Source organism: Ranitomeya variabilis, chromosome 6 (genome assembly GCF_051348905.1).
Source record: "Ranitomeya variabilis isolate aRanVar5 chromosome 6, aRanVar5.hap1, whole genome shotgun sequence".
Lineage (NCBI taxonomy): Eukaryota > Metazoa > Chordata > Amphibia > Anura > Dendrobatidae > Ranitomeya > Ranitomeya variabilis.
In genome coordinates this window covers 421,875,350-421,889,953 of record NC_135237.1, presented here as the reverse complement: position 1 = coordinate 421,889,953, position 14,604 = coordinate 421,875,350, and the positions used below count along the sequence as shown (strand labels likewise).

The 14,604-nt window shown below is 42.3% G+C and overlaps 1 protein-coding gene across 1 annotated transcript in view; it reads right to left on the bottom strand.

Annotated features, from left to right (window-relative positions):
- Positions 1–14,604, bottom strand: part of YES1 (YES proto-oncogene 1, Src family tyrosine kinase) — a 101,037-nt gene that overhangs the window by 51,976 nt on the left and 34,457 nt on the right. The gene's annotated exons all lie outside the window — the stretch shown is intronic.

Below are 14,604 nucleotides of genomic sequence, written 5' to 3'. Positions count from 1 at the left end.
CACTTCGCCGTCAATATGCCAAAGGAACACTCCACTACTCTTCGTGCTCTAGTAAGCCGGTAATTAAAGACCCGCTTGGTATGGTTTAAGTTCCGGCTACTGTACGGTTTCAGTAGGTGCAGCGACAGTTGAAAGGCTTCATCACCTACAAAGACATATTCCAGGGCTGGGTCATTTGTTCCTGGCAGTGGTCTGGCTGGCGGAAAATCGTAGCTCTCTCCATAAAGGCAACGACCCATCGGAGAGTTTTTAAACACTTGCGAATCGTTGGACCGTCCATACGCTCCAATGTCCACGGCAAGGAACCTGCAGTTGGCGTCTGCAATAGCCATAAGGACGATGGAGAAATACTTCTTATAATTATAATACTCCGATCCTGTTCCTGCCGGTTTCGCAATCCTTATATGTTTCCCGTCAACTGCACCCACACAATTAGGGAAATTGCAAATTTGCTGAAACTCTTCTGCACTTCGCAACCAGATTTCCATGGATGGTTGGGGGATATACTCTGGTTGCAAAGTGGTCCAAACAGCCCGACATGTGTCCTTCACTATTCCAGAGATAGTTGAAATGCCCAGCCTGAACTGATAATGGAGCGAAGTCATAGATTCACCCGTAGCTAGGAAACTGTATAAAAAAAAAAATTAAAAATGTTAGAAAATATTGCACAGACAAACAATTTTTAATATGGCACTGTTAATTTTTTTTTTAAGGACAGGACACCCAATGAAACCAGCATGAAACCGGTGTTAAAAAACAGTGGAATGTCCGCCAAGAAAACCCAAACTACATGCTGCAGAAAATAGTGCGCAATATGTCAGCGCAGTATTGTCTGCAGCATGTAATATAACATTCAAAATGACCAATGACAGAAAAAAAGCAGTTGCATGTCATCAAACCCAAAAAACCCAAAAAAAAAAAACAAAAAAAAAAACTGCAGAACATGCAACGCAATATTTCAGCGCAGTATTTTCTGCAGTCTGTTATCTAACATTCAATAGCAGCAATGACATTTAAATAAAGCAGTTGAATGTCCGCCAAGAAAACCCAAACTACATGCTGCAGAAAATAGTGCGCAATATGTCAGCGCAGTATTGTCTGCAGCATGTAATATAACATTCAAAATGACCAATGACAGAAAAAAAGCAGTTGCATGTCATCAAACCCAAAAAACCCAAAAAAAAACAAAAAAACAAAAAACTGCAGAACATGCAACGCAATATTTCAGCGCAGTATTTTCTGCAGTCTGTTATCTAACATTCAATAGCAGCAATGACATTTAAATAAAGCAGTTGAATGTCCGCCAAGAAAACCCAAACTACATGCTGCAGAAAATAGTGCGCAATATGTCAGCGCAGTATTATCTGCAGCATGTAATATAACATTCAATATCAGCAATGAAATAAAAAAAAGAGGCTTACCGCAGGGTCACCATCAGCCGCTCCGCCGGTGTGATGGCAAGCCTCATCCTTGTATCCTGTCTTCGGATGACATCCTCCAGTTTTGCAAGCAAAAAATCGAAATGTTCCATCCTCATCCGCACATAGTTGTGGAATTTGTGTGGATTGTGCCGCAACTCCAGGTACAGAGTGGACTGGACACCCCGGGTCATCCGTAGTTGATTAATAGGATGAATCCACAGTCGCCTCCGTCTCCGTTGCTGCAGAAGCATCCTACGCCTTTCCGCTGCCGCCTCCTTCTCCCGCACTATGATATCCAGGCGATTTGTCTCAAAGATAACGTCGGTAACCAAACTAGCAATCCTCCCAAGAACACCTTCCATCGCTGCCACAAAACTAAACCCACAAAGATGGGCTGTAAATACAGTACTATATAGTTTTTCAAATTTTCCAGTAGCCAATCAAATTTTGGGAGCCTCCCCTTTTAAAAACGGATCCGTCGGAAAAACGGATACAACGGATGGTAAAACGGATACAACGTATGCAACGCATCCAGTATTTTCGGCGGAAACGTTTAGCGGATTTGCGACGGATCCGTCGAAATGCTGGATGCGTGGCATACGTTTGTCACCGTTTTTCACTTTTTTGACGCATCCGTTTTTTCGGCCAAAAAACGGATTTGCGACGTAATGCAGTTAACGCTAGTGTGAAACTAGCCTGATGCTTCTGTTATGCAGTGGATTTTCCTTCATAGAAAATTATGCAACCGGTGTGAGTCTTTTAATGTTCTATTGGCAGGAGAAATGACGCATTACCTCCGAGTTCAGGGCCAGACTCAATTAGAAGAACCCCAAAGATAATAAAGTACATCCTTCAATTTCCTACTTCCAGTGATCTGATTTTGCCTCAATATATTTTAATTTGAAAAATATACAACAAAATCTCTGTGTGCTCAAGAGGTCAGCCTCGGCCCCCTTTCTCCTCACCAGTGTTTGGTTGTAAGACAAACAGCTGCAGTAGGAGCCTACCCCCATGCTCTGATGATAAAATGCATGTACTGGAAATACATATAGGCATCTATGAGTCCTTAGAGGCATTTTCTACAATTTGCCAGCTGACTACTTAAAAGGTATGGGAGTGCAAGATAAATTATTGTAAAAAATATATATATTTTTTTTTTTAAGAACCAGTATGTCAAAAGTTTAAAAACTCTCCAGGCGGCAGAACAGTTACCGTAATTTTATCCTATAGTTTGTCACACAACCTCATCAGATGAAACAGGGACAGAAAATCCAGGAGCCAAGCAGCCAACAAGCCTAGAAATTTACAGCTTGCATCTGAAGGATATTAACATTTCTTATTCAAACCAATGTAGATTATTAGCCTGTAGAACTTAAGTGTTCCTCCAGAGATGCCCGTGAATACCTTTCAGAATATGATTATAAATCTTATCAGATTTCTGCTGCCAGAACCATGGGCAGCATGATTGACAGCCTGGCTATGAGGTTGCAGACAAATACGGTCCCCCTCTGAAAAGCTACAGCGTTTCAGAGAAAACAAAGTTTCAAAAGTCGGCCAGTGACCGTATGGTGAAGAGCGACTACAGAGAAAGACGTGACTGGTCCATGCAGTCTCTGTTCGGCTTATCCTCTTCCCACTCCGGTAGATCGACAGGTCCTCTTCCCTTTGTACACACAGACCTCAATCAATGGAGAAGGGTGTGCAGAGATGCCAGCTGGGCAACTAAATCAGGTTACTAGGGTATTTTTAAATTACAATATTTTATGAGGGTTTTTTTTTTACATGTGTTTTTAGCATTTCTTTTTTGAAGTGGCAGATTTTGTCTTGTTTATATAGTAAAAAAAAATGCTTTGTTTTTTACACTTCCTGACGTTTGGCTTTAACAAAACCTTATTGGATACAATCATGTGCATTTTACATGCATTTTGTTACCTGCGGATTTTCAGCATTTTCATCATTTATATGGGGGGGGGGGGGGGGGGGCATTTGCACATAAACCGCAACGCAGTCACGGGAGAAAATGACATGTTACGAATGTCAAACACACTGCAGGTCAGTTTACGCAGTTTTTTTTTTTCTAACGGCAATATAACGCAGACAAAAACACGTGACAACTTAAACTGAATTAAAAGCTGCAATAAAAACCTTAAGGTTAAGGTTCAGTCTTTTCTTTATACTTTTCAGATCCGGTTACGGCATGAGAAATTACAGTACTTTTTCTTACAATAAATACATCTGGGGTAGAAACATGACATAAGAGTTGTTAGTATCTTCCAACAACAATAGTATTTCATGGAGAACCACTGTGACCCCGGACCCCATGAGAGCACCATGACAAACCAACGCTGACTCGCGTACTAACTCCCCACAGGTGCCAAGCTGCCAAGACACAAACTACTGTCCGTCATCATAAAGAAACACGTGCCATGTTAGTGGTTTGGCTTCTAAGGGTTCATGAAAAATAATAGTTTTGGCCCCGCACTGGACAAGAATTCATAGCTCATCTTCAAAGCCTTGGTTGGGAGCCTTACAGAGCCCGCGTTGCACTCTGTGAATGACGCATAAGTTATAAAGCATCATTGGACAATTCTTCATGATGCGTAAGTTATAAAGCATCATTGGACAATTCTTCAAATAATATATTTAGCCAGTTACACAAACTACAGATAGTAGCTCAAAATCCCAAGTGCACATTGTGCAATTATCTCATGGGTCATCTAAATAAAGTGAGGAACAAACGCGATTCATCACAGAAAACCAACCATCCTGCTATCATGCCAGCCATGCACACTACATAGACATTAGCATCTGTGCAAAATACAAAATACATGGCAGCATCGCTCAAACCTGCTCATAGTTAACGAGCCCGCCATATAGCTGACTTGTCAAATCTGGGCTTTTTCCACTGGTCACATTTCTATCCATTCAATCCGCAATCCATAAAAAAAAAAAAAAAAAATTATTATATATTTTTACACATCTTGTTTATCTATTTTTCAGACTGAATATACTGAGGCTGCAAGGAATAGTGGGCAAAGACCACAAAAGTTCAATGACTTGGCACTTGAAAAGGGCACCGCCGACAAGAACCATAACTGCTCATGAAGATATCAAACGTCTTGCACAGCAAATAAAGGCATGAAGGTTGCTATGGAAACCATATTTTTTGGCTGGCATGCTTTTTATGAAAATGTGTTATGATTGACAAGCTGACGGTAGACTAAGCATCATCATCAAGCATTTGCCAATATTCCTGCCAAAGGTCAAGTTTCCTTTCAGATGATGAAAACAAGAAGGGAAAAAAATCTAAAACTGATATATTAATATAGCTGAAGACTAATACATTTTAGCAACTGCTTCTCTATTCTAAAATGCTATTCCCAAAATGACTCAGATAGGAAGCCTTCTAGAGGATGCAATTACGGTACCCAGTAATTCTGAATGAGGACTGCTTGAATGCGGTCTGTCAGTGCCAGGGGTATTAACAAAAACATATACAATATCCCTCCTTTTAGATGTATAAACATGATGACGGGCTCCCCTAATAGCAGTAATCCAGAACTTTAAACGAAACCACTGGTGGTACTGCATGTGTGAGCTTTAAGCCAAAACTATAGATCTTGAAGTTTCCAGTTTCATTGTGTTATATATCTGGAGTCTGGTCTCCATCAGCATGCAGTGTTATTTAGAGCGGTGAGGGCGCGTTAGCTGGTTCAATGTGCAATGTTCAGAACGTCACAATTAACAAATCAAATTAAATGTTAATAAAAGTCCAGGCCTATAAATAGCAAAGACATTTGTTCAAAACTCACAATTAATGGAGCAAAAACATAAGAAACCAAATGCACAAACACATTAACCTAGTGACCTGCTACGCGAAGAACGGGAGCTTGTATGACCAGGCCAAACTACAGGCTCTAATGGAAAACTAACAGTTTCTATTCTAACTTCTCTAGTGGTCGACTCCTGGTTTTAAAGAAATTGTAAATCAAGTTACGATTCTTACAGATTTCGTTTGACATTTCAAGATCGAAAACTAGAAAAAAAATATAATATTGTACAGCAGAGTAATAGGGTTGAATTCTCCCATCTACAATTACGAGGGGCGTTCATTAACCCCTTCACCACCAAGGGTGGTTTGCACGTTAATGACCGGGCCAATTTTTACAATTCTGACCACTGTCCCTTTATGAGGTTATAACTCTGGAACGCTTCAACGGATCTTGGCGATTCTGACAATGTTTTCTCGTGACATATTGTACTTCATGATAGTGGTAAAATTTCTTCGATATAACGTGCATTTATTTGTGAAAAAAACGAATATTTGGAAAAATTTTGAAAATTTCGCAATTTTCCAACTTTTTATTTTTATGCCCTTAAATCACAGACATATGTCACGCAAAATACTTAATAAGTAACATTTCCCACATGTCTACTTTACATCAGCACAATTTTGGAACCAAAATTTTTTTTTGTGACGGAGTTTTAAGGGTTAAAAGTTGACCAGCAATTTCTCATTTTTACAACACCATTTTTTTTTTAGGGACCACATCTCATTTGAAGTCATTTTGAGGGGTCTATATGATGGAAAATACCCAAGTGTGACACCATTCTAAAAACTGCACCCCTCAAGGTACTCAAAACCACTTTCAAGAAGTTTATTAACCCTTCAGGTGTTTCACAGGAATTTTTGGAATGTTTAAATAAAAATGAACATTTAACTTTTTTTCACACAAAATTTATTTCAGCTCCAATTTGTTTTATTTTACCAAGGGTAACAGGAGAAAATTGACCCCAAAATTTGTTGTACAATTTGTCCTGAGTACGCTGATACCCCATATGTGGGGATAATCCACTGTTTGGGCGCATGGCAGAGCTCGGAAGGAAAGGAGCGCCATTTGACTTTTCAATGCAAAATTGACTGGAATTGAGATGGGACGCCAAGTTGCATTTGGAGAGCCCCTGATGTGCCTAAACATTGAAACCCCCTACAAGTGACACCATTTTGGAAAGTAGACCCCCTAAGGAACTTATCTAGATGTGTGGTGAGCACTTTGACCCAACAAGTGCTTTACAGAAGTTTATAATGCAGAGCGGTAAAAATAAAAAATCATATTTTTTCACAAAAATGATCTTTTCGCCCCCAATTTTTTATTTTCCCAAGGGTAAGAGAAGAAATTGGACCTCAAAAATTGTTGTGCAATTTGTCCTGAGTACGCTGATACCCCATATGTGGGTGTAAACCATTTTTTGGGCGCAGGGCAGAGCTCGGAAGGGAAGGAGCGCCATTTGACTTTTCAATGCAAAATTGACTGGAATTGAGATGGGACGCCATGTTGCATTTGGAGAGCCCCTGATGTGCCTAAACATTGAAACCCCCCACAAGTGACACCATTTTGGAAAGTAGACCCCCTAAGGAACTTATCTAGATGTGTGGTGAGCACTTTGACCCAACAAGTGCTTCACAGAAGTTTATAATGCAGAGCCGTAAAAATAAAAATTATTTTTTTTTTTCACAAAAATGATTTTTTAGCCCCCAGTTTTGTATTTTTACAAGGGTATCAGGATAAATTGGACCCCAAAAGTTGTTGTCCAATTTGTCCTGAGTATGCTGATACCCCATATGTGGGGGGGAACCACTGTTTGGGCGCATGACAGAGCTCGGAAGGGAAGGAGCGCCATTTGGAATGCAGACTTAAATGGATTGGTCTGCAGGCGTCACGTTGCATTTGCAGAGCCCCTGATGTACCCAAACAGTACAAACCCCCCACAAGTGACCCCATATCGGAAACTAGACCCCCCAAGGAACTTATCTAGATGTGTTGTGAGAACTTTGAACCCCCAAGTGTTTCACTACAGTTTACAACGCAGAGCCGTGAAAATAAAAAAATCTTTTTTTTCCCACAAAACTTATTTTTTGGCCCCCAGTTTTGTATTTTTCCAAGGGTAGCAGGAGAAATTGGACCCCAAAAGTTGTTGTACAATTTGTCCTGAGTACGCTGATACCCCATATGTGGGGGTAAACCACTGTTTGGGCGCATGGGAGAGCTCGGAAAGGAAGTAGCACCGTTTGACTTTTCAATGCAAAATTGACAGGAATTGAGATGGGACGCCATGTTGCGTTTGGAGAGCCACTGATGTGCCTAAACATTGAAACCCCCCACAAGTGACACCATTTTGGAAAGTAGACCCCCTAAGGAACTTATCTAGATGTGTTTTGAGCGCTTTGACCCACCAAGGGCTTCACAGAAGTTAATAATGCAGAGCCGTAAAAATAAAACAAAAATGTTTTCCCACAAAAATTATTTTTTTAGCCCCCAATTTTGTATTTTCCCGAGGGTAGCAGGAGAAATTGGACCCCAAAATTTGTTGTCCAAGTTGTCCTGAGTGCGATGATACACCATATGTGGGGAGAACCACTGTTTGGGCGCATGGGAGGGCTCGGAAAGGAAGGAGCGCCATTTGGAATGCAGACTTAGATGGAATGGTCTGCAGGCGTCACATTGCGTTTGCAGAGCCCCTAATGTATCTAAACAGTAGAAACCCCCCACAAGTGACACCATGTTGGAAAGTAGACCGCCTAAGGAACTTATCTAGATGTGTGGTGAGCGCTTTGACCCACCAAGGGCTTCACAGAAGTTTATAATGCAGAGCCGTAAAAATAAAACTAAAAATTTTTCCCACATAAAATATTTTTCAGCCCCCGGTTTTGTATTTTCCCGAGGGTAACAGGAGAAATTGGACCCCAAAAGTTGTTGTCCAATTTGTCCTGAGTGCGCTGATACCCCATATGTGGGGGGAACCACCGTTTGGATGCATGGGAGGGCTCGGAAGGGAAGGAGCGCCATTTGGAATGCAGACTTAGATGGAATGGTCTGCAGGCGTCACATTGCGTTTGCAGAGCCCCTAATGTACCTAAACAGTAGAAGCCCCACACAAGTGACCCCATTTTGGAAACTAGACCCCCCAAGGAACTTATCTAGATGTGTTGTAAGAACTTTGAACCCCCAAGTGTTTCACTACAGTTTATAACGCAGAGCCGTGAAAATAAAAAATCTTTGTTTTTCCCACAAAAATTATTTTTTAGCCCCCAGTTTTGTATTTTCCCAGGGGTAACAGGAGAAATTGGACCCCAAAGGTTGCTGTCCAATTTGTCCTGAGTACGCTGATACCCCATATGTTGGGGTAAACCCCTGTTTGGGCACACGGGAGAGCTCGGAAGGGAAGGAGCACTGTTTTCCTTTTTCAACGCAGAATTGGCTGGAATTGAGATCGGACGCCATGTCGCGTTTGGAGAGCCCCTGATGTGCCGAAACAGTGGAAACCCCCCAATTATAACTGAAACCCTAATCCAAACACACCCCTAACCCTAATCCCAACAGTAACCCTAACCACACCTCTAACCCTGACACACCCCTAACCCTAATCCCAACCGTAAATGTAATCCAAACCCTAACCCTAACTTTAGCCCCAACCCTAACTGTAGCCTTAACCCTAGCCCTAACCCTAGCCCTAATGGGAAAATGGAAATAAATACTTTTTTTTTATTTTTCCCTAACTAAGGGGGTGATGAAGGGGTGTTTGATTTACTTTTATAGCGGGTTTTTTAGCGGATTTTTATGATTGGCAGCCGTCACACACTGAAAGACGCTTTTTATTGCAAAAAATATTTTTTGCGTTACCACATTTTGAGAGCTATAAATTTTCCATATTTTGGTCCACAGTCATGTGAGGTCTTGTTTTTTGCGGGACGAGTTGACGTTTTTATTGGTAACATTTTTGGGCACGTCACATTTTTTGATCGCTTTTTATTCCGATTTTTGTGAGGCAGAATGACCAAAAACCAGCTATTCATGAATTTCTTTTGGGGGAGGCGTTTATACCGTTCCGCGTTTGGTAAAATTGATAAAGCAGTTTTATTCTTCGGGTCAGTACGATTACAGCGATACCTCATTTATCTCATTTTTTTATGTTTTGGCGCTTTTATACGATAAAAACTATTTTATTGAAAAAATAATTATTTTTGCATCGCTTTATTCTCAGGACTATAACTTTTTTATTTTTTTGCTGATGATGCTGTATGGCGGCTCGTTATTTGCGGGACAAGATGACGCTTTCAGCGGTACCATGTTTATTTATATCTGTCTTTTTGATCGCGTGTTATTCCACTTTTTGTTCGGCGGTATGATAATAAAGCGTTGTTTTTTGCCTCGTTTTTTTTTTTTCTTTCTTACGGTGTTTACTGAAGGGGTTAACTAGTGGGCCAGTTTTATAGGTCGGGTCGTTACGGACGCGGCGATACTAAATATGTGTACTTTTATTGTTTTTTTTTTTATATTTAGATAAAGAAATGTATTTATGGGAATAATATTTTTTTTTTTTTCATTATTTTGGAATTTTTTTTTTTTTTTTTTTTTCACACATTTGGAAATTTTTTTTTTTACTTTTTTACTTTGCCCCAGGGGGGGACAATACAGATCGGTGATCTGTCAGTTTGCATAGCACTCTGACAGATCACCGATCTGCGAGAAGTGCAGGCTGCTTCACAGTGCCTGCTCTGAGCAGGCTTCTGTGAAGCCACCTCCCTCCCTGCAGGACCCGGATCCGCGGCCATCTTGGATCCGGGTCTGGAGCAGGCAGGGAGGGAGGTAAGACCCTCGCAGCAACGCGATCACATCGCGTTGCTCCGGGGGTCTCAGGGAAGCCCGCAGGGAGCCCCCTCCCTGCGCGATGCTTCCCTGCACCGCCGGCACATCGCGATCATGTTTGATCGCGGTGTGCCGGGGGTTAATGTGCCGGGGGCGGTCCGTGACCGCTCCTGGCACATAGTGCCGGATGTCAGCTGCGATATGCAGCTGACACCCGGCCGCGATCGGCCGCGCTCCCCCCGTGAGCGCGGCCGATCGCGTATGACGTACTATCCCGTCCGTGGTCATGGGGGCCCACCCCACCTCGACGGGATAGTACGTCAAATGTCGGGAAGGGGTTAAATATTTCCCCTGACCCACTTCTATTTATTTATACAACAACATTCCCTCTAGGTGTGGGAAAAATAAAGGCATGGACAAAATTACAATAAAGATACTTTATTAATAATTATGCAAAAATAATGAAGACAAACAAGGAAAATCTCAATAAAACCAAGCAGACACAGGACAGAACCAGTGTATAATATAACCATTTGCGAGTATAAGTGGTGTTTGTATAAACTACTAAATGTGCAGCAGCAGATATATGGTCTGGGCTAATAGACTAGCTGAAGAATGAACTAAATCACCACAAGGGCATGCTTGCAAAATTATATGCAGCAATGGTGTTTAAAGCTTGCAAAATTATATGCAGCAATGGTGTTTAAAGCATGCAAAATGACCTTGACAGCTATAATGGAAATAACTGAATAAAGAACATCTAATGAACTAACTAAAAGATGAACAACATCACCACAAGGGCATGCTTGCAAGAATATATGCAGCAATTATATTTATAGCATGCAGGATGACCTCAACAAATATAATAAAAATGACTGAATGTGGATCTATATACAAGGTAAGTAACCAAGTGCAAAAGTGCTAATAGCCTATAGCTAATTTGAAAACTAATAGGCAAAAGGTACTACACCTATAATTATATATCTGCATTCAATGTATAGCCACACCATGAATACACAAATGGACTAAATGAACTTACATGATAGTTGTATGAAATACGGTCTGCCTGTGCTGCACCCCGACAGCACTGTTTCGCCACTCAGGCTTCCTCCATAAGGGGGCAAGTGTGCTTTGTGTGCGGAGGTGCTCATTATAAATGGCAAACAATTTAGCTTAGAAATTGTGAACAGCTGATATTGCATGGCGGCGTGCAAGGTATAATACGGCGCATGCGCCGGCTTTTGGACGCTCATACAAAATCAGTGGCTTCCAGACCTCCGCTGCCTGGTACACAAGCGTGGAACGCTCGCGTCACCTGATGGGCGGGGCTGTAAGTCACAGAGCGGCCAAATCCGGGGCATGCGCACTAATCCCAGCCTGCAGTTAGAAAAGAAAATATCGCTGATGAGGTGGAGCGCAGCTAGTGAGGGGCGTGGTGGAGCCGAATGACATAAGGTAGGCAGGACCAATAAAGAGAATACACTCAACCGTGTCTACCATTAGTGAGCGAAGTATCGCTGATAGAGTGTAACGCAGCTAATAGAGGACGTGGTAAAGGCTACCAACCTACAATAGACAGAAACAAAAAAGCACTAAGGCTACGTTCACATTTGCGTTGTGCGCCGCAGCGTCGGCGCCGCAGCGCACAACGCAAACAAAAACGCGGCAAAACGCACGCTAAAACGCTGCGTTTTGCGCCGCATGCGTCGTTTTTGGCCGCAAGTTGGACGCAAAAAAAATGCAACTTGAAGCGTTTCTTGCGTCCAACGCTTGCGGCCATGCGGCGCAAAACGCAGCACAACGCATGTCCATGCGCCCCCATGTTAAGTATAGGGGCGCATGACGCATGCGGCGCCGCTGCGGCGCCCGACGCTGCGGCGCTGACCGCAAATGTGAACGTAGCCTAAGCGACCAATAACTTAACCTGCATGCCACTACAGACCAAAATTCTATGAAGTATGATTAATAGGAGCTATTTGAACAGTAAACCCAAATAAGCTAATTTACATTAAATTAATGTATTCTACTTCACTTCTATTTATCACAGGATGCTGAAACTGCACATATGTAAGGATATAAGTCTCTATAGGTTACGTGCCAATTTGCAGCTCAGAACTGATAACGGTCTTGATTTTTCAGGTGCTAAAGTGGTGAGAAATAATGGACCAAGTGGAATACAGAGCAGTCATCAAGTTCCTTTAGGCTACTTTCACACTTCCGTCGGTACGGGGCCGTCGCAAACCGTCAGCCCGACGTACGTCGGTAATACAAGTCTATGTGCAAAAAACGCATCCTGCGGGCAACTTTGCAGGATGCGTTTTTTTTGCACAGAACGACGCATTGCGACGTCTTTATAAAGACGAAGTGTGAAAGTAGCCTTACTTGAAAGGCCATACACCAAAGGAGATGTTCGATGAGGTGAAAGAGGTTTATGGTGATGATTCCCCATCATATGATGTAGTCAAGAACTGGCATCATCAGTTCAAATGTGGTCGGACTTTGGTGCAAACAGCTCCAATTCCAGGGCAACCCCCCTCTGCTAATGATGAACACACCATCCAGCAAGTGGAGGTCACCATTTTGGAAAATCGCTGCGTAACCATTCACCACCTAGCCCAAAATGTCAACATTAGAGTGGGGTCTATGGAAAAAATCATCCAAGACCATCTTCACATGCATAAGGCATCTGCTCGCTGGGCTACCCGGCTGCTCACACCTTTCCAGAAGCAGTGACAAGTCGAATGTTCTGAGGCTCTATTGATGATGTGCCATGAAAACCAGGAGGACTTTTTCAACAGACTGATCACACAGGTTGAAAGCTGGGTCCATCACTATGATCCTGAGACTATAGTCCAGTCCATGCAATGGATGCATCATGACTCACTCTAAAGAAGGCATGTGCCCAACCCTCGGCAGGCAAGATCATGCTCACAGTATTTTGGGACCAGCACAGTGGTATTGATGGATTTCCTAGCAAAGAGTACCATGATCACTGGGGCATACTATACTTCACTGCTGCAGAAATTGCGGGAAGCCATCAAAAATCAAGAGACGTGGCATGTTCACCAAGGTGTCCACCTTCTGCAAGACAATGCACCAGTTCACAACACACATTGCCCAAATGGACGGATGCTCCTGTGGCTTTGAAATTCTACCACATCCACCTTCTTTACCTGACCTTGCACCAACAGACTTCCACCTTTTTTCAACAATTAAGTTATTGTTGAAGGACAAGCATTTTCCAGATCATGAGATTCTGATTTCCGAAGTCACAACTTTTGGAGAGGATGCTTGCAAACCTAAAATAACAGCAAGAGTGAAAATAGATCAGGACAATGGGTTAATCACAAGTAATAACAATAGGTATGGTTATTACAATAGATTAGCCATTAAAATAACCAAGAACATGCTATGGACAGTCATTAAATAGGCTGCGTATTAAATCTCCATCCTCACCAGTAGGACCATCCCTGAACAAGGAAACAGTCATTTCCGAAACACGTCGGAAGGAATTTTGGTCCTCTACCCGCCCTGTACCAGCAGGGTCACGTGGACATCATGTGCTAAGTGACGTCACAGGTCCTGCAGTTACTGCCTGTACTCGGAACCTGGGCAACGTGACCGGCTTTTCGCGCACTGCTGAAGCAGGTGCCTGGAGTAACTGTCAGCGGGTGGGACAGCTCTCCCATCTATCAGTCTGAACAGACTGCAACGTAGCCATCAAACACGCCATCAGCATCCAAACAAGTGGACTGCCTGAACACTCACATTCTGGGAAACCGGTATTTTTACCTTCCCCAGCTTCCATCCAATTTTTTTTTTGCTGCTCTGGACTTTTTTTTGGTTTGTTTTTAAACACCACATGTGCTACCTACTACTGGCACTTTAATCAATGCACTTTCTTAGTGGAACTTTTCTTTGACATTTATAATAACTGGAACTAATATCTGCTTGGCAAATTAATAACTGCTACTAACCTAAGGACTGTCCATAGCACATTCTTGGTTATTTTAACGGCTAACCTATTGGAATAACCATACCTATTGTTATTCTTTGCGATTAACCCATTGTCCTGATTTATTTTCACTCGAGCTGTTATTTTAGATTTGTAATTTTAAAACCATCCCTTCATAGAACGAGAAGTGGACTAAGCACAAATCTGTTTCAATACCCTGATTACTTTTTTTTTTGCTGCTGGACCTTTGAGCACAACAGCGCCACTGGATTCAGATATACTAAGGACTAATAACTGCCAAGTTTCATTGCTCTCAGTCCACAGGAAGTGGGTCAGGGGCAAATGCCCCTCGTATATAGGATATCCATTTCCTTAAAGGGCCACTGTCACCCCCTCCAGCCATTATAAACTAAAAGAGCCACCTTGTGCAGCAGTAATGCTGCAGTCTAACAAGGTGGCTCTTAGTTTTTGATTCCGTTATTCCCTCAATAAAGCGTTTTAAAATTTGCCCTAACTACCTGTCTGTAGACCTGGAGGCGGTCCGAAGCCTCCTCTGTGAATCTCCCAACGGCTGTCACTC